General features: G+C 27.0%; 2 protein-coding genes across 7 annotated transcripts in view; one reads left to right on the forward strand and one right to left on the reverse strand.

The window, feature by feature from the left end:
- Positions 1–20,867, forward strand: part of LOC111685044 (protein vreteno) — a 125,851-nt gene that overhangs the window by 62,716 nt on the left and 42,268 nt on the right. For all 3 annotated transcript variants that reach the window (XM_046946859.1, XM_046946860.1, XM_046946858.1), the window contains exon 9: positions 8,765–8,833. The gene's annotated coding sequence lies outside the window, so the exon portion shown is untranslated. The remainder of the gene's footprint in view (positions 1–8,764; positions 8,834–20,867) is intronic.
- Positions 1–20,867, reverse strand: part of LOC111679282 (protein sprint) — a 290,124-nt gene that overhangs the window by 49,396 nt on the left and 219,861 nt on the right. The gene's annotated exons all lie outside the window — the stretch shown is intronic.

Raw genomic sequence — 20,867 nt, forward strand, 5'->3', positions numbered from 1 at the left:
TTCTAGTTCAGTTTTAGTTCAGTTCTAGTTCAGTTCTAGTTCAGTTCTAGTTCAGTTCTAGTTCAGTTCTAGTTCAGTTCTAGTTCAGTTATAGTTCAGTTATAGTTCTAGTTCAGTTGTAGTTCAACTCTAGTTCAGTTTTAGTTTAGTTGGGTCAGTTACAATTCAGTTTTATATACGAAATATAGACATTTTTGTTTCTCATTGTGGCGTCATTTCTAAAGGTAATCAGTGGCTGTCTTTACCTTGTCATCTTGACCCGGCTTTCGCTTTCTGCTTAGTGCAAAGAGCGCCTTCACCATTAATCCTCTTAATAAATAATTCCACTAACAAAGTTATGTATTAAACTATTTAGTTTTTTTTATTCTGAGGCTTTTCTTTAGAAAGAATGTCTCTTGGTTACCCTTTTATCTACTGAGAAGAGCAAAGTTCTGTGAATTACACCTTAAGTATTGTTTATTCTAATGTTCTTATTAAATAGCAGGTTCTATTATCCCAAAAAGAATAACTAAGAAAAAATGTATGTATATAACCATTTGTTTAAATATTTCACCGTAAAAAAATGTGCTCATAAAAAACATATAAAATAGACTTAAAGACAAACTCAAAGATAAAGAGACAGTTGGGTTCCAACGTCAGTCAGAGCGACTTGTATTTATATATGAATGTTCATAAATGCCAAGGTAATCCTCTGTCTGTAAATTTTTAGGTTTCGAGTCGTTTGCTTTATGTTTATTTAGTTTTTGTTTGATGTAAAATAATACCAGCTCTGAAACAAATACCATTTAAAGAAACGAAATTCCCAAAAAGGAAACATACAAATATTGTGTTATTTAACAAGACTAGAAAAATAAATACAAAAATATTTTTTTTTGCATTAAATTTTTTTTATATTAAATTTGAAATATCGCTTAAATTGCTGACTTTTTCCTATTATGATTATAACAAAATCGTTTAAATGCGTCAATGTGTTACTGCCTGTCTGACTCTGCCAAAATTATCTTCAAAATTATCAGCCTCATGATTTTCAGTTATTTTATGGTTTTTCCACATTTTAAACTTTATCGCGAGTTATTGTTTAATTTTTATAACAGACACACGTTTCAAATTGTTTTTCAGTTGCAACATCATAATTTATGTCTAAAAACACAAAATAATACTGTCGAAACCTATGATCCTGTTTAGAGAGATTTTTTTACTTATGTATATGTTTAATGTATGAAGTTTTTAAAAGAAGATTTTTATTATAAAAGCTTTTTTGTTATTATGTTTTTTTTCCTTTTGCAAAAGTGATTTTTCATCATCATTTTACATTTTTGAACTTATTTTTCTTCTAATGGTTTTTGTCATTTATTTTTTTAAATAAGATGAAGAAAAATATGATTGTATGTGCTAGTATTGTTCTGTGTGTGTGTGTGTGTTTGAGTGCTTGTTATTGTAAACCGGATATATGATACTTTTATATACGTGCACTTAAAAATAAAGAACATTTTTCAATTGTACTTAAATATTTAAGCTTTTTTATATGAATGTCAACTACTACTGTCAGTTTTAAGAATATATATAAATGTGACATACATTTGTTCAATATGCGTTTTGAAAATATTTAATAAATTAAGATTTAAATTTTGTCATAGTCTGTGTCTGTCAGCAGAACAGTCTATATTCTCTGAACTATAATTTTTAGGCACTTAACAACAATAGTCTTTGGAATAGTCTATAGTCTTTATAGATTCTAGACTAAAAAACACATTACAGTATCTGGATTGGAGAACAGTCCACAGGTTCTGGACTATAAAATTATCGTTAGTATCTAAACTATGCCGCACTCTGAATTATCTGGTCTTCTAAACAGTTTATGCTCTAGACTATACATCGACAGAGAGTAAAAAAAAGTTATCTTACTGGTTTTTATCGATTTTTATTCATCAGTGTGAAATTAAGAGTACAAGAAAGCTCTTAACAAAGCTTTATGCCGATCAGGGCTCTAGACTATTGAATACTGTATAGTTTATGGACTTTAAAATCGTTTGTTAAGTTAGATTCTAAACTATACAGCGGTCTGCAATCTCTATATTGTAGAACGGTTTACAGTTATGTACTATATAACTATTTATAGTATCTAAACTATATCTGTAATCTTTAGTCTTCTAAGAAGTTTATCAGCACTATAGAACAATCATTAGTTTTGACATGAAATTGTGTAAAGTATGTGTATCCTTGTTTAAAGTATTCGTAATTGTAGAACAATTCATTGTCTTAAGTGTAAAACAATTCAAAGTATTTTATAGGCTTTGATTTCTACACAGAGGGGGAAAAATGTACAAACCTGGTACCAAATTGACACCAAAATGTTTATAATTCATCCGTTATCTAAGTATAACATACGTACGACAACACTATGTAATGTTGACAACGTAAGTTGTCCAAATCTAAATTTTATACACATCCGTTGTTTAATTGTTAAAAATCGTGGAAATCTTAAGGATTGTTGCGTACAGTCATAATTGTGGACTATATAGTTTCTATAGACCACAGGCTAAGGAGTAGTTACTATAGTATTTTGGTTATAGACCGATCTGCAGTATACATCTAGGGAATAGTTTAGAGTTTCTGAATGGCAGAACTGTCTATAGATTCTACACTATAGGAAAGTTTACAGCTTGTGGACTATATACACTATAGTCTCTGAATTACATAATGATCTATAGTCAGATTTAGAATAGTAGAACTGTCTATAGCCTCTGAACTTTATAGTCCGTCAGTCTGTATTCTCTGGCAAATAAAATGGAATTATCGAACAACCTAATGTTTTAGGAATACAGATCATTTATTGATCTCTAGACCAATCTAATGCATGTGGACTATACAATAGTATATAATCTATGGACCTATATAGAACAACCTAAAATACAGATAATTATATAAATCTTTATAAAAAGCTCCAAAAACTTTTTCTACATACTTCTGATTAAAATATTGTAAAAATACAACTTACACAAAACTATTATAGTTCACAAAACATTTACCCCTTCAACCGGAAATGCATTGAATTTACATTTTCTAAATTTACACATACGACTAAACACTCACGATAAATAGAAACTTGAAAAGAAAAAGTTTTCTATGAGGCAACAAAATAAACAAAAAACTTTTCCTTTCAACCGAATATTTAACACTTCGAATAGATAAGCAATACAAAAACCCAGTCAGTCGCATAAATAAAGAAACTTTCAAGGATAAATTTGTGACTAGAGGAGCAGGAAGCAGACTGCGACAAAAAAGTAAAAGTTAAAATGCAATAAGCAAAATCAATAAAAATGCCGGTCGGCCGGTATTATAACCACAAACTCAAACTATAGGAATTTAGGAAATAAACACACAACACTTAAGAACTAAAGTAAAAAAAATTAAAACATTTTCGGTAACAAAACTGTAAATGATTTTAAGTAGGAGTTAACTGGTGATTTAAGATTTATATTTATGTATGTATGTGACTTCACATAAATATTCTGCTCAAAAAGGAAATAAACAAAAATGATGAAGAAAAAACGCTAAACAAGTGAATTTGTTAAGAGTAGAAATAAGTGAAGATGAATTTTCTTAGATGCCGAGGCAAACCTTTTTGCAAACCGTATAAACATGTGTGTGCTTAAAGTCTGTATGTGTGTTTTTGATAGAATAGAATATTTTGTCTGTGTCACTGTCATTATGTCCTGCAGGCAAACATCCTTTTTTCGTGAGATTCTTTTCAAGTGCATTCTCACAAACTTTTTTCCCCACTTACTTCTTACATTTTCTTTGTTATTTTTTTATTTTACACCATGATTGTTTGTTCATAAACCCGTATTGCTGACATCTTGAAGTGTAGTCTATTTTATGTAGAGAAATGTTTTAATATGTTTAAAGCTTTTCTTTTTTTCACGTATATATTCACTTATATAAAGGCGTTAGATACGCCCTTATCTATACGTTTTTTTTACTCCTGTACAGTTTTGAAGTAATTCACAGGCGTTTCCCTTCTTGCATTTGTCGTTTTTCTTTTGGCTCTTTATTTAATAAAGTGCAAAAACGGAAATTTAGTTGTGTATTCTGTTCGGTAGCAGTTTGAACTTGAAATGAAAAAAAAAAAACGAGTTTGCTGCTGTTGTCTATTTGATTTTTTAGTGCGTGTTTAATTGAAAGGAAAACATTCCTTTCGTTGCGTTTCACAATGAAAAAAAAGTTGCAGACAATTTTATTCAATTAATTTTAGAATTGTGTTGAAATTAATTTGATTTTAACAAACACTTAAAATTTGAATGATTTTTAATGAATTTGCAAAAGAATGAAACCAGTTTTCTAACTTGGGGGATATGAAGGCTATGAAATGGTTTAAACATGATAGATAGATAGATAGATAGATAGATAGATAGATAGATAGATAGATAGATTGATAGATTGATAGATAGATAGATAGATAGATAGATAGATAGATAGATAGATTGATAGATAGATAGATAGATAGATAGATAGATAGATAGATATATAAATAGATAGATATATAAATAGATAGATAGATAGATAGATAGATAGATAGATAGATAGATAGATAGATAGATAGATAGATAGAGAGATAGATAGATAGATAGATAGATACACGCAGAGAAAAAACATTGTTCGACATGGTTACTATAACTAAACTATGTTCACTGTAACAGTATATTGTTATCTAAAACATATAATTGTTATTTTAATTCTATTTAAACATTATTGTTGTTACTGTAATCATTTTCATGTTCATGGCAATTATAAATTTGAGTATGATTCACTGTAAAATAATTATTTTTTCAATAACTAAGTAATGGTAACGACTAAAACATATTTTGTTACTAACAAATATTTCAACTTACTGATAACCATTATAGTTATGTTGCTATATGTTGTATAACCATTATATGGATATTTATAATATATCCATTATATGTTATGTTATTATAAATAACCATATTTTCTATGTCTGTTGCTACAACAACAAAACAACTTTAGCCACACACCTCACACATATTATTTTGTGTGTGTGTTGTTTAAAGCGTCAATAGAAAGAGTTGAAATAATTCTCATTTGGTTGAAAACATTATATGTATAAGTATTTTACTTTATATAAAATAATGTAGTTATGTTTTGGGGAATCAAATTGAAATTTGTAAATCGGCTTGAGTAACGAAGGTTTTTACTTTTTTAGAAACTGTAATTGTACTGATTCAGTAATCAAAATAAATTTGATTTCGAATATATATTTTTAACGATATTTTGATCGCATTGGATCATAATATAGTCATGTATAACAAACAATATTATGTTAAATAAGAAATATTATGATAAAATGTTTTAGCTGATTTTAACCATAAAATGATATTTTAAAATTGTCACAATAACCATAATATATTTAGACTACAATTACAATTTTAACCATAATATGTTGCTCTTAAAACATGGTTACCACAACCATGTTTTTTCTCTGCGTGTAGATAGATAGAAAGACAGGTAGTTGAAAAATTCTCTTGGAATATTCACGAACAGCAAAACTAATTTCTTACTAAAATTACATTTACAAATGTACAATTGACTAATTTCTATGCATTTTTAAATTAATTGCAAATTAAATTTTCCTTTTTCGTTTCTTTGATTTTTCGAATTTAGTAGTAAAAACAAAAACTACACAAAAAATCATGATTTAATTTGGTTCATGTTAGAAGTCATTTATTATTCCATTTCCCAACAAACTGCACAATCAAAAAGCTAAAAAAGGGGAGACATTTTATTTTCCTTTTTTTCTGAAGGGGATAAAACAACAAGCAAACAGACAAAAAAATCACAGTTGTAATGGAGACAAACAACAAAAAGAAGCCAAAAAATACAAACAGATTGAAGAATAAATGACCGACGGACGAGTAGTAAAAACAGGACACAAATGTTAGTGACAGAAAACTTGGACATTTTAATTTTTTTTAGTATGTTATTTTTTTTGTCTTTTTTTGTTTTGACAAGATTAAATACTTTGGCAGGACAAGAATACGAAGAAGAGACATAGTATAAGGAATAGGAGAAAACATGTTACAGGAGCATTTGGTAGAGAAGTGTTAAATACTTATGTAATAAACTAAAATGTTAAACTCACTAATCACAGTTTATGGTAACATCTGTTGGATGTGACACTGACAAAATATTTACATGTATGTGTACTGAAAGAAAGAATTTAAAATTTTATAAAGGAAATAGAAAACACTGTTTCCCATTTTCTGAGGAAGAAATTATAAACTTACTTTATTTAAGGGCACATTATACTTAATTTTAGATATTTTTTTCAAAAAAAGGGAACTCTGAAGTATTTTAACGTTAAAATTTTAAGTTTTTAGTAGATTAAATTTTTTTAAGGAAATGGTGTTATTTATTTCTATGTCTGTGTGATATTAAAGTAAAATATTAGTTACATTTTGAACTGCAGTCAAATAGTTAATGTTTATTAATACACACCATGACAACTGCTTTTAAAAAATGACTTTAATTTACAGAAAAGTTCATTAACTCAAACTCTGTAATTAGGTTTATTAAAAAAATATAAAAATAAAAATCTAGTTAACAAAATTTTGATTAAAAATCCTTTTGATTTGTTTGAAAATAAAACGCTTCAATGAAATAAAAATTAAAAATTTTGTTTAACAAAGCTTAGGGTTTAGCTATATGAAATGCATCAAATGTTGCCTGTTAACAGCAGCATCATCATCATCATCGCCATCATATTCCTCATCACTAAAGCCATCAACAATTTTGCTTTACAGTTGAGTTGTAATGATGAGTGCGGTTGGCTTAGTAACCCATGTTATTCCTTTTTTAAGAACTTCAGTATTGTAATAAAGATAGGTTATATAAGTTTGTCATGATGTTTGTAACAATAATTTTGCAGATAGAGTTCTTGATGTAGCAATGTCCGCCTGTTAAAGTGTTAATCATAATGCAGTTTTCGAAATTTCAGATGTCCGAAAGTCCCAAAACTTTAACAAATCTATCAAATAAACCTTCCAGAATGATAAAACCCCAGATTACGTCAATGCTTATCTGTTTGTTAATTGAAATTAAAAGGCACCAGATATCTTATAACTAGATCCAATTCTGCTTGTCAAAGCCCCATAAATATCAAAATATCATTGAAAAATCCTTCAGGTGTATGGTTTATATCATTCGACGAAGTCGAATAGACAACTAATATTTGTTTTATCCTTTATCATTATTGTTTTTGGTTTATGTCAGTTGGATTCTATATTTCATTACTGTTGTTGTTGTTGATGTGATTTTTTTTTTGTATTTTTAGCTGGATTTGTTTCCGGTGCTTTTTAATTTAACAAATAAAAGGTTGCCATCAGCAACATTTTACATTAGGGTAAAGGATTTTCCTTTAGTTTGTGTTCAGTTCTCTCTATTACAGTTATTTTTATTTAAAACGGATTTCCTTACTAATTAAGTTGCCAACATGTTTATTTGCTAAATTAGTCGAAAGGAAATGTTGATGCAGGATAAATTATTTTAATGGAAAATAAAATTTATGTAAAATTATTTATTTATATCTACTGTAAGGACATCATAAATAAAGAGTTGGCTAGTTCTACAATCGAGGGCCTATAGAGGAAACCATTATCAATCGACTATATAGTTTCTAATAAAAAAAGCTAAACATTTCTATAGTCGAGCGATTGATCTGTAATCAAGAGACTATCTAAGATCTATAATAATAAGACTATAGACTTACCTATAGTGAAAGGACTATATAGTGATCTATAGTCAATTATCTGTAGATAAATAGTCGAGATTGTCTAAAGCGAAAAGCCAGACCTTTCTATAGTCGACAGAGTAAACTGTAGTGTAGAGACCATTGACTAGTCTATAGTAAAGAGGCTATAGACTGATCTATAGTCAAGAGAATGGCTTTAGTCTCGAATGACTGTAGACATTTCGATAGATGAGAGACTTATCTTTAGTCGACAGTTTTTTGAACTTTGACTAATCTTTAGTCGAGATCATTACAAACAGATCTACAGTCAAAAGACTTTAGATTTTCGATAGTCAACAGACTTTGGATTGGTCTATATTCGAATGACTATAGACATTTCTATAGTCAAATAATTAAAAGTGGATTATAGTCGAATGAATACCAAACTGATCTATAACCGAGAGGCTTTTCTATAGTCGAGAGACTATTGTCTATTATAGTCGTCTAATCTTTAGTCGAGATCATTACAGACTGATCTTTAGTCAAGAGACTATATACAGTTCGATAGCGATTCGATATTCTATAGACAAAATACTCTTTTATATAGACCGTTCTGTATTCGAAATTGTTGAATAGTCAAGAGGCTATAGACTCTACGCTAGTCAAGAGATTATAAACAGTTGTGTAGTCGAAAACATAATCTAGTTTATAGACAAATCTATGATCGAGGAATTTTAATACTATAGAAACTGCATCCTTTATAATTCCATAGCAAGTGGACCATAGAATGTTCTGTAACGTTTATAATTGTTGATCTCTCTCTTTTGGCTTTTAATTGAGCAGCTAATAGTATCAAAACATAAAATTCTTAAAAAAAAGACTTTTCAAGGCCTTTTGAATATCTTTTATAAGAATCAAAAATAAATAAATGTCTACTCTTTAAGTAATATAATTAATCTTTATGATGATTCATAAATTCCCACACTCATCTGCATATCCGTGTACATTTTCTTCCAGACAGTGCCCCCACAACCACCACAATCAGACACATTAATGGAAGACAATGGAGTAGAAGATAAAGTAAATGTAAGTACGAATATTAAAACATCTTTATACAAATGTAAAGTTTGTTACTTAAAATACAACATAAATCATAAAGAAAAAAAAAACCCATAGATTGTTTTAAGGATTTTTAACTTTAACAGCCATAAAATATAAATATAATCCCTTGAAAAAGACTTAAAACATAAGTAAAACGATTTTCTTATAAGAGTATAAGTAAAACGAAAGAAGAATTCTATTCAAATTTATTTGTAAGACATGAAGAATGAAATTAAGTGTAAGATGTATTTTAAAATAGAAGATGGCTGGAATAAAACTACAAATCAAAATTAAATTCTTAGCAATGAATAGGATATGGAGTTGTAAGAAATACGAGGAATATATTGTTAAATACTAAGGTATATTTGAGTAAAGGTAGACTTTGTTCGAGTACATTTTTAAAATAGAGCGCTTGAGGAAATGTTTTGATTAGCTCATTTAAAACTAAGGTAAATATATTACGCCTAAAAGTATGCCACATAATTTCTGCACATTTTAACAAATAGTACTATTCTTGGAATATTCACGAAATATTTTAAGCGAGTTATTTTTTAAATATTTTAAAAAATTTTAAAAAGTTCTAGAATACAAGAAGTTATTTCCTTATTCCTATTACCTAAAGTATTAGAAACAGCTTGAAACTTTAAAAAAATGCAAGAAAATGAAAAAAACAAATAAAAGTGGTTAAGTAAAATGAAATGGAAAGGAAAAAATTCCTTAACGTTTATTAATTTTTAAATAAAAATAGCTTTCAAATGCATATAACATCTTAAAATAGAAAATTGATTTAAAGCAAACAACCCCCAAAAAAATATTGATATAAATAGCAATATAATAAATAAAAAAAATATTATAACGAGACTATTTTAAAACGATGGTGATATAAATCATAATCATTTCTTTAAGGCTTAAAAATTGTTTTCCTTGGAGACTTTTCGAAATTATTTAACTTAAACCTCGTACACCGAGGGAAAAACTTGATAGGAATGTATCGCAAATGTTACAATCCGTTGTTAAACAGTGAGCATACTACATCTGTTAACATTCGACAATGGATGTGTATAAAATTAATTGGTTGTAATTTAAACGATATATCGCTGTCATTGTAACAACGCTTTGTTGTCATTTCGATTATATTTTATATCATTTCGGCAATGCATCGTTGTTGATTTCGACAACACAGCGTTCTGTTTTGACATCATAGCGTTGTCACTTTGGTATTTTTTGTTGAGTTAATAACGTTTTAGATTTTGTATATTTTTGCTGTGTATTTGATAACTATCCCTACTTACTTTGACAACGGATGTCATTGATTATAAACACTTGTTAATTTGGTCAATTTGTATAATTTTAAAACGTGTTTTTCTCACTGTGTACATGTCACAAACAGTCGGTTTCTTAGAGATTAGTATTGTGAAAGTTATTTATATTATTATGATATTATTTTTATTTTATTATTTAAAATACTTGAATGCATCTCTGGATGATTATTTATCTGACTTGGTGAAATTGTGTATTTATTTTTCATTTACTTTTATTTGTTGTAAAAGTCTTATGCAGACTTTGTTTACTATTTATTTAGAGTACTGCAAATGTCAGTGAAGATTTCACAAAAAGGTACCCTACAGTTTTAAGTTTATATATTTGTTATTACGTTCAGAACGTCTATAAGCCTTGCATATGAACATTTTCTAGGTCTTCATAGATAAAGAAGTTAAGGTAGCAATGTCTGTCTGTCGTGTGTTAAAATAAGTTTTCTTAGCTTAGTTATTAATAGATCGCGAATGTTCCAAGAATCTGTTCTTGTCAAATTCAAAATTATATAGGTCTACTGAACCAGATGAAATATCAATATATTGTCAATAAAACTGTTACAATTTTCTAAATCGATCTATATGTAAATAGTTGAGATTTTTTAAAGATATAATATCTGAAAAATCTAGTTCTTTTCAAAGGCAACAGCTTTTATAATCAATAGACTTTGAATTTTCAACAATGATGGTTTTTAATAAAAACTTAAATAATTTTATTAAAACCCTTTAAACTGTAGGTTATTTCAAATTCGTCTAACTTTGTCTATTTTCAATTTATTCCTTTAAATTTTCAATCATAGGGTTGGTTTTATTTTGGTGTTGTCATTGTATTATATTTACATCTAGCAAAACGTTCTGGTAATATTTACATATTATTAAAGAAAGTATTTAAATAGAATTTACTTTTTATTTTATTTTGGATTTTCTTCTAGTAAATATTTTCTTATTTACCAGGATTTCAAGTGTTTAACCACAATTGATGGCTGGTATTTGCTAAGAATATTAAATTCAGAAAAAAATACAATTTTGGCAAAAAGTAGATAAGATTTAATGATAAAGAAAATTAAAAGGTTCTAATAAAATAAGTTTAAAATAAGTATATAATAGAATTATGAAAATTAATTTAGACTTTGTTTAGGAAGGAAAGGTTTTTCTTTAAAAACTTAAACTCACGTGTGTTGTAGATTTAAATAAAAGTTTTATTAAAATTTTTAGAAAACCTCACCTGTAAAGATAATAAAGTAATAGTTTGTTAAATTTAAGTTTAAATAAATTCAAGTTTAATAAAATAAATTTAAATACGATAAAACTAAAGTTTTATACAAATTTTGAAGTTGGCTTAATATGAACCTTAAACCTAAAAGTATGCAGTAATTTTTTCACCACAAGTTAGTAATAAAAATTCTTGGAATATTCACGATTGTTTTTAAATTAAGAAAAAAATTATTTTAACCTTCAGCTTCGTGAGAACATCAAACATTAATAGATTTATCATTCTTTTTGTAATTTAAACAATGAAATATTCAACCGTGAATCCTTAAAAATTGGCGCAGTCAATTTAGCTTTGTGCCTGTCTGTCTCTACGACTGTCATTAAAAACTATAGGTAGCTTCGGGATTTACATTTTTCCATAAAGAATTTTGTCAATTTAACAACAAAGATTAAGTTTTTCGATTTCAGAATTCTTTATAAAAAAATATAACAAAACTAGTTCAATTCTTCAAAATTTTAAGAAAATGTGAAAAAACTGATTTAGAACTGTTTTAAAAAAGTGCATTTCCAAAGATTCCCTAGGGCTTCGTACTTCTAGGCGTCACAAATTCAAAACAGAGATCAATAAGTGTCGACTAAATAATACTTTTACAGGATTACTTTTCTATCAATTCAGAGTTTTAAATAAAATATAATGTTGTCTCTGAGTTTTGATACATTTTTCAACCTTTATCGTCGTGTTCATCAACTTTATAACAAAACTAGTTCAATTCGTCAAAATTTTAAAGAAATGTGGAAAATTACTGGTTCCAGAACTGTTCTAAAGAAAGTGTATATGTATTGTCCTAAGATTTCTTAAAACATACTTAGTTCTAAGTATGACAGATTCGAATCAAAAATCAATCAAGTGTCGACTAAATAATACTTCCATAGAACCAGTTCCGAAGGTGACAGTTTTCAGCAAACATCATTCAAACGATGTCAAAATAGAACGAGTAGATGCTTTAACCATATATTCTAGAACTCGTTGCAGAACTGAAATTTTAATTTGGAATTTGTCTAGAACAAATACCTGGAATATTCACGAAACATTTTGGTTTTTAAAGCCCGCTACATTTTCACTTCCGTTAGCATTCTTTAAGTCATACAAAGTAAATATAAATAAGTGCAGTAATGACAAAATAAATTCTTGGAATGTTCACGAAAATATTTTAAATTATGAGTAAAATCTATAAATAGATTTGATTGAGATAATTTCAAATTTGCACAAACAGTGAAATTTGCTTATCAATACACGTTAGACAAATATTAAGCCTAAAAATATGTTACAAAAATAAGTTTCAAATTATTTTAAACATAACAAATTCTTAGAATATTCCCGAGAATTTTCAATAAACGTTTTAATTCATTTATTTTTACAAGAAATACTCTCTTTAAATTAACCATTAAAGTCAATTCCTTTATTGCAAATGTGATAAATATATAATGCATATAGATTAATATTAAAAAAAACAGAAAATTACAAATAATAATGCTACTGATGATGATGTTGTTATTACTTGCAACATATGTTGCTTACTGCAATACAAATACTTTGCAGTTTTTTCGTTCTTTCTACTTTGCCCTTAAAACAATCAATACAAATTTGTCTGCTATAAAGTTGTAAAGGAAAACACTTAAAAAGTATTACAATCTACTATATAAAACAGAATTGTCTTTACTACTGGTTAATGTTGTTCTTGTTGTTGTTTTTGTTTTAACTCCTGCATAATACTTTTTTTATTATTATTTTTCCATTGGCTCACAGACACTTTTATCGTTTTAATATTGTTGAATATTCATAAATAAAAATATAGAGTCTTTTTTTTATAGGGGAAAAAGAAACATAAGTGTCTCTTCTTTCAGTTTTAGTATTCATGTTATTGAAAAAATGCTTTTGCTCGAGCAAAAAAAATCAATAAACTTGGTTTTAACAGCTGTTTGATATACAAATACGTAGCAGCGAGTATTTGCTTTTGAACTTTAAATTTGGTTTGAATTTACTCAGAGAGTCCTTGAAGAAGGTTTAGGCTTAACAGCTTGACTTCAAATTATATAAATGTTTAGTTTAAAAAAAAGAGTCAATTGTTTACTTAACTTATCACTGGTAATCAGCTGTGTAGTCAATTGTCAGTTTTGTGCCTTTAAGTAATTTAAGAGGAAGTCAAATTAAACTTTTCTTAATTTTTTTTCAAAAATCTTTAATTATTAATAAAACTGGTGTCTTGTTTAAAAAATTGTTAGGTTCCTTTTTAAAATCACTAGACACCTAGAACTGCCGGGTATCTGTGTTGCAGGCTAGAAAGAAATTTGATATTGTGTTCTTTTATGAATATATTTAAGTGCAGTAAATCATAAAATGGTACAATTAAATTCATTTTATATCCTTGAAAAAGATGTGTTTAAATGCCTAACTTTTTTCATGAATTTTTTTTCACTTTTAAAATAAATCAAATGAATATTAAAAAAAATAAAATAAAGAATTTTAATGGAACTTTTTGAACTTTATTTTAAAATTTCGTGTCAGTTTTTAAAGACAAACATGACAAAAGTTGGATAAAAAAGTGTTTGTAAGAATCTGGAAACTTAAAATTTTAAATAAAATTGTTTAATTTTAAATGAAATATTTTAACATTTCTTGGTTAATTTATTTCCATTATTTCCTCCTTATGTTATTTTCTCTTTCCAAACTTTAATCAGCTCCTTAGTTTATTATTAATTAAGACTTCAATATAAATTTAATTTCATGTTGTTAAAATAGCAATATTCTTTTTGTTTTTAATAACTTTTACACCCCATGGAGTAATAATGTCCAAAGTGTTTGTTTCTCTGTCATACTTAGTTTTGCTTTTTAATGTGGTCATTAGAAGAAGTTCCTACTATTGACTATTTTTTGGTTCGTAGGACCATGTGCGAAGTAACATTTTCAAGTGTTCTTCATTTATTTTATTGCAAAGTTTAGTTTTTTCTTATTTTTTTCAGTTTTATTTTACTATTTTGTGGTTTACGAGTTATAGAACATATAAATTTACAACAATTTTTATTTTCTAAAAAAGTTGTTTTTGTTCCTGACATTTCATTCTATATCCTTGTGTTTATATGTGGATTTGGTTGAAAATTTTTTCCTGTTCAGAATGTCTGAGAGAAACAGTACTATGAACAGAACATGACAAAATCTGTTGCGGTTTATTCAAGTTTTAATATATATATATTTACAGACATGTGAGTTGTAATAAGCGTAGCAGGGAGGTGAAATGTTAAAGGAGTTAGGTGCCATATTTTTTATGACCAATAGCAAAAAAGGTTTCATTATTCTCTTTGTGGCACATCCGAATTTTTACTGTAAAACCATTAAAATATTTTTGCATTCTAGATCCTTGCAATCCAATTAAAGCCGTTCGTATTTCACCTAAATTACTTAAAATATTTGCTATTAAAAATATTAATATAATACTAAACATTAAATATAACTTTTAAGCAAAATATTTATGAGCTTTGGGGAAAAAATATTCCCTAAAAAAGTATCAGAATCGTCTAAACTTTTAAATATTTCTACGATTCGCTTAAGCTTGTCGTTCGCTGTCTTTTAAAACGTTGTTACAATCCATGCATTGTAATAATTTAGTCTGCTTTTGTAATAAAATAGTTTTTAACAAATATGTAAGTACTTTATATGTATGTATATTTTTTTGTACTAGCTGCACTTGTAACTGTTAAAAAATTCACAAGCTTAAAAGAACATGGTGGTATATTCTATCTTGTCATGTGTTGCTTGTGATCAATAGAAATTTGTAACGCAATGCAACGAAACATGATACAAACTACAATATTAGAATTTTAATAAAACATTAGGTGAAAAACAGTGGATCAAAAGAAATTATAAATAGAATCAAAAGTAGAGGAAACTAACTCATAACTTGTTTAGAAATTGAGTTTTGTAATAAATTTTTGAGTAAATCTGTTTAAAATGTTTTGCAAAACAATTTCTTAAAAAAAAATTAATTCTTAGAGATGTTGACTTTTTTCGAGAATATTCCCAGAACTGATTATTTCATAATAACATTAATTTTGGTTGCTACTATAAAAATTGCATACTTTAAGGCATTTATGCTTCAGAACAAATTATAATTAATAAAACTTTAAATATCCAGTATAGAAGGAAATACTTGAGATCGTTCTAACTATGAACGTCTAAACATTTCATATTACTTTGTTATTTTAGATTTTGACTTTTTTCATGAATATTCCCAGAATTAGAAATTTTTACATATTGATATAAAGTCTCTATAAGTTTTTAATTGAAATCAATCAAAACTAAATAAAATAAAACTATGACTATTCGACTATTAAAAAAATATATTTTTAATTTCAGTACATTCTTGCAAAATAGTAAATATCTTGTTTGATACATAAAACACATTTGACCTAATGAAATTTTAAACTCTATCAACCTACTAATTAAGTTCTAATATTAAAAAAAAAAATAATAATAAAAGCTAAATTATTTCAGATTCAAAGATTTTTCGAGAATATTCAACAAGTTATTTATTTATAAAAAAAGCTGCATAATTCTAGGAATAACTTTAAACTTTGAACTACAAGCACAAAATATTAGTGAAATTTTCTATAAATAGAATTATTTGTTTTCAAAATATTTATTTAGTTTAGATTCTAGAATTTTATGAGAATATTCCCAGCTCATTTATTTGAAAAACATAAATTATAGCAAAAAGTTGCATACTTTAAGGTGTAACAAAAACAATTTTTTTAAATATTGTTGACAAGAAACTATTTCTGAAAAATCTAAGACTGCATTATTATGTTCACATTTTTATATTAACAAACCCTTTAGTTAGTTTGAAAGGAGGATGTATATACATCAAATCCGAAGAAATACACCTAGTCCTCTATCGGGCCTGTTGTGCGCTCCTTAACCAGTGTCTCAGGTGGGAATCGAAACCAACACCTCCGGTCTACCAGACTAGAACACTAAGCACTAACATACCGGAGGTAGGTTAGTAACGTCTTTATAGACGTTACAAAGACTTACTATTGTTAGTAAGCAGTCTGCATAACCTAACCTAAACTTCCGGAGGCCACAAACCCTTTATGCAACTAAAATTATTTTAAAACATTGTTAAAATTTTTAATTATTTTAAATTCTAGAATTTTTCGTAAATATTACCAGAATTAATAATTTATTTATGAAACTAGAACTTAATTTTGATAACAGAAAGTTGCATTAGATATTTTTAAGAACAGATTATTGATTATTTTTTTTTTTAAATTTTAAATTCAACAAACCCACTGTGCAACTAAGAATATGTATGCTATACATCAGCAACATTATACCCCAGAGAACGAGGCGCGTGCTAGGCGCTAAAATACACATATTCACATGAAAAAAACAACTGCAGTTGGAAAAATTTCACCGTTATAAAATATTTAAAGAACAATTTTCCCCAGAGGTATAAAGAATACAACATTTATCAAGTGGTAGAGACACACACACACAAACATATAAAAAAACCCCAAACAAATGAATACCATGGTTTTTGTGGGAATTTCATTCACAAAATTATGGTTTGTGAATAGAACAGAAAAAGAATTAGGTGCGCAATGCGACATGTTGGCCATAACCAAAAGTACTAAATATTTTACAGCAACAGACAACATGTGACAACAACATTAACAGTACTAAAAAGAAAAAAAAAAAAAAAAAACACAGCAGACAACATATAACAGCAACAACTATAACAAATTTATTTCCCACTATAATAGTTTAGGTTACAGCTAACATTTCACTTGTAACTTGTTTGTGTGTTTGTTTGCAAATTGGAAAAGCTCTTTATAGCAACAAATAAATATTTATTCACTAAACATTTTCTTTATACTTTTTGGCTGTAAAAAATAAGCGAAATTACTTTATTTTCAAGTTTAAGAACAAGTTCAGTAAAAAGGCGTGAAAAAATATAAAAACAAATTCCTAAATTGCTTCTTTGCAACAGTCTGTTGCACTTGTAAAGTTTTTTATTGTTTAATTTTCTTATACGAGTTGTTATTTATATACATATAGTTTTTTTAGTATTTTTATTTTTTACTTTACTGTTTACAATATATTTATAGAATTTTTTTTTGGCACAACCCTGACCATGAAATTTTAAACTGTAACAGACACCAGGCAGCATGACACTTGAAAACTTTCCAATAAACACGATCAGCCAGGCACATGCTTGCACAAGGCTGAAATTATACGTGCATACAGAAACGAATATACTGAATTTTTAGATTTAAAGGTAAAATATCTTAAAATGTTTTTTTTTGTCGAGCAAAAAATTTATTTTAATTTACTTGAGGTAAACAAAATGTTTGCTTTGAGTATCATTTGTTATTGAGATGATTCGTTTTAATGTCATGGTCATGAGACATTTTAATTGGGACATTTTGTAGAAAAAGTGAAAATTAGAAGAAGAAATATGTATAAAATGTTTTGCAGAATAATTTATTTAAAGAAATAATTAAAATTTTTTTTATTCTTAAAATTTTCCCAGAACTGAGTTTTTCTAAAATATATAATGTTAATAGTTTTTGAAGGAAATATGCACAATACTTTTAAGCATTTATATATTTAAATAGTTGTAATCGAAAAATTTTATTGTATTTTTCGAAAATATTCGCAGAACTTGTTATTTCAGAATTTTTTTGAATAAGATTTTCTAAAAATTCTAAAATTATTAGAAAATCTCATTTAAAGAGTAGTTTTGTAGCTAAATTATCGAATATTTTCTATTCTAGCAATTTTCGCGACTATTTCAAGAACTCGTCATTTCTGTCTTAAAAACATTTAAAAAATAAGTTGCATACTTTTAGGTAATTGTGCTATAAAAGAATTTTCTGTGTATTCAATGAAATTTTGTTATAAAATGTATTTAGTTAAGATAAAAAAAATTTAGTTGTTTTAGTTTCTACTATTATTCGAGATTATTCGCAGAACTTTTTATTCTTAAATATCTGTTATAGTAAACGTTGCATACTTTTAGACGTTAAATATAAAAAAATTATTTGTTGATGGGAAAATAGTTTTGTTAAATCTACATAAATAAAAGAGAAATGTTTGTTCGTAATCGATAAATTCAGAAACTAAGGAAACTAGTGGGAAGTTTTAAATATATATGTTGCAGGCATCATGAGAAGTGTTTAGTTTAAAATTTTTTTGAAAAATTGCGTTGAAGTTTTAGTTTTCAGTCGATTACACATAAACCGCTAAGACGACTATTTTAAAATATAAGGGGTGTAGAGGTTTTTACGTGTAAAAACCGCATGTCCAATCAAAAAGCTGTAAAAACAAGTTCTATATTAGCCTTGATGGCTCTTTTGAACTCTATAATAATAGGGCCTCAACTTAATCACATTTTATTTTTGTAACAGGTTTTAGATTTTTCGAGACTATTCCCAGAGCAGATTATTTGCAAAACTGCTGTTATTTTGTTATTGCATACTTTAAGGCATTTTTAACAATTTTACACTATTCAAAAGAAAAATTTTAATTTGGCTATAAGGTTTTTTAAAAAACATACAAATTTCAATTAAAAATTCTGCTCGCATCGTTTCTTTAAAGAAATTTAAATTCTATAATTAAACCATTTAATTATCAACAACAAATTAAACCAACAAAATATTGCTACATAAAAGACTAACAATAATTTTGCTTACATTTTATAACTATCTGTCAAATACATTAAAGTCTTAATTGTGTGTAGATATGTGATATAAAGAAAGGACACTAAACAAGTTTCTATTGTCCAAACTCTCAACTAATCTTATTTTTACACAATCTTCTAACATCTAAAGTCCTTTTGTTTACGTTATAAACTTTGTCTAGAGTTTACTCCTTTGATGTTGTTTATTTTTATTATTTTTTTTTTTCTATAAATATTTTATAAATATTGAAGTTGACACTGAGTGACATCTAAAGTTAGATAGACAGACATAAGGACATGCGTTACTACTACTATTTCCTTTTCCCCGGAGAAACAAGAGAAAAAGAGAAAAACTATCAACAGTATTACAAGAGTCCTGAACACTTTAATAGAAATGGAATGAACATTTTAAGGAGTTATTTCAAATGGTGATGATGTGGTCGTTAAAGAAGTGGAAGTAAAAGAATATGGTTTCATTTTACTTTAAGCAATATGGTAGTTTTAGTTTTAAATATTAACTTTCCAAGTATGAGTATGACTTTTTAATAAACAACAACAAAAGATGTTCAAAGGACCTTATCGGAAAAAAAGTATTGAGTTTCCTGTTGCTTTATATACATAGTATTTATATTTCAGCACACACATACGTACATATGTAAATGTTATTTATACATATGGTTTTGCAGCATAAGCCAAAACTACTCTGCCAAATGTGAAAAACCCAAAATGTCTGGTTGTATTCTGTTTCCTGTTATTAAAAAATACTACTATTTCTACAGTTTTACTATACACAAATATACCGTTAGTTTATTTTAATATACAAGTGGTTGTTACCAATTTAATATTGTTTTACAATTCTCCATATCCTTTTTGCTAATAGTTTGTCTCTGTGTAAATGTATTAGTAAGTGTTTGAGTGTCGTAGTTGTTGTCACCACCATGCTAAACTTAAGCCATCTTTATTATTCCAGTTTGTTTGTGTATTTGTGTGGTTTTTAGTTTAGTATCCGGTTATTTTGGTTTGCTAATTCTTGTGTTCTGTTGCATGTTATACATTTCTGTATGCTTAGCTATTTTCTTATGTATAGTTATATTTGTTTCAGGACCTTAAGCCTTAACAGGTTTATAGCTTCTTATTTAAGACATTTGCTTGTTTATTTATACAGAATTTTGTCCAAATGTTTCTATAAAGTAAATATTGTTTTTATTGTTTTTGTATCTGCTTGGTAATTTATACTTCCCTTTGCTACCATTACTACTAAAACTTTACTTTTCGTCTAATTTCAATTCAGTTTTTATTTTTATTTGTAATATTATATATATATACAATTTTCTGTAAATGTTTTAAACATTGAATTTAAATGTTATGGTTGTTATATATTGATTTTTTCTGTCCCTTTTCTTGTTAGCTGTCTTAGATTTGCATAAAATTTAATATTTTACTTACGACATTGCTTGCTGGTTATTTTTGTTCTGTTTTGTGTGTTTTTTTGTAATTTTGTCATTTTGTGGTCTTTTTGTTTTTTATTCAAGGTGTCTTGTCTTTTGTTTTGTTGTTTTGTTTTGTTTTATGCAAATTTAAATGTTTATTTACATTTCAAATGATGATGCTTTTAAGGATATTTATTTTATGTTTTTCTAAAGACACACATATATTTTTATACCCTTCACCTTCGTGAGAAGGGTATATATAAGTTTGTCATTCCGTTTGTAATTTCTATAATATAATTTTCCGACCCTATAAAGTATATATATT

The sequence above is a fragment of the Lucilia cuprina genome, chromosome 3 (assembly GCF_022045245.1).
Source record: "Lucilia cuprina isolate Lc7/37 chromosome 3, ASM2204524v1, whole genome shotgun sequence".
Lineage (NCBI taxonomy): Eukaryota > Metazoa > Arthropoda > Insecta > Diptera > Calliphoridae > Lucilia > Lucilia cuprina.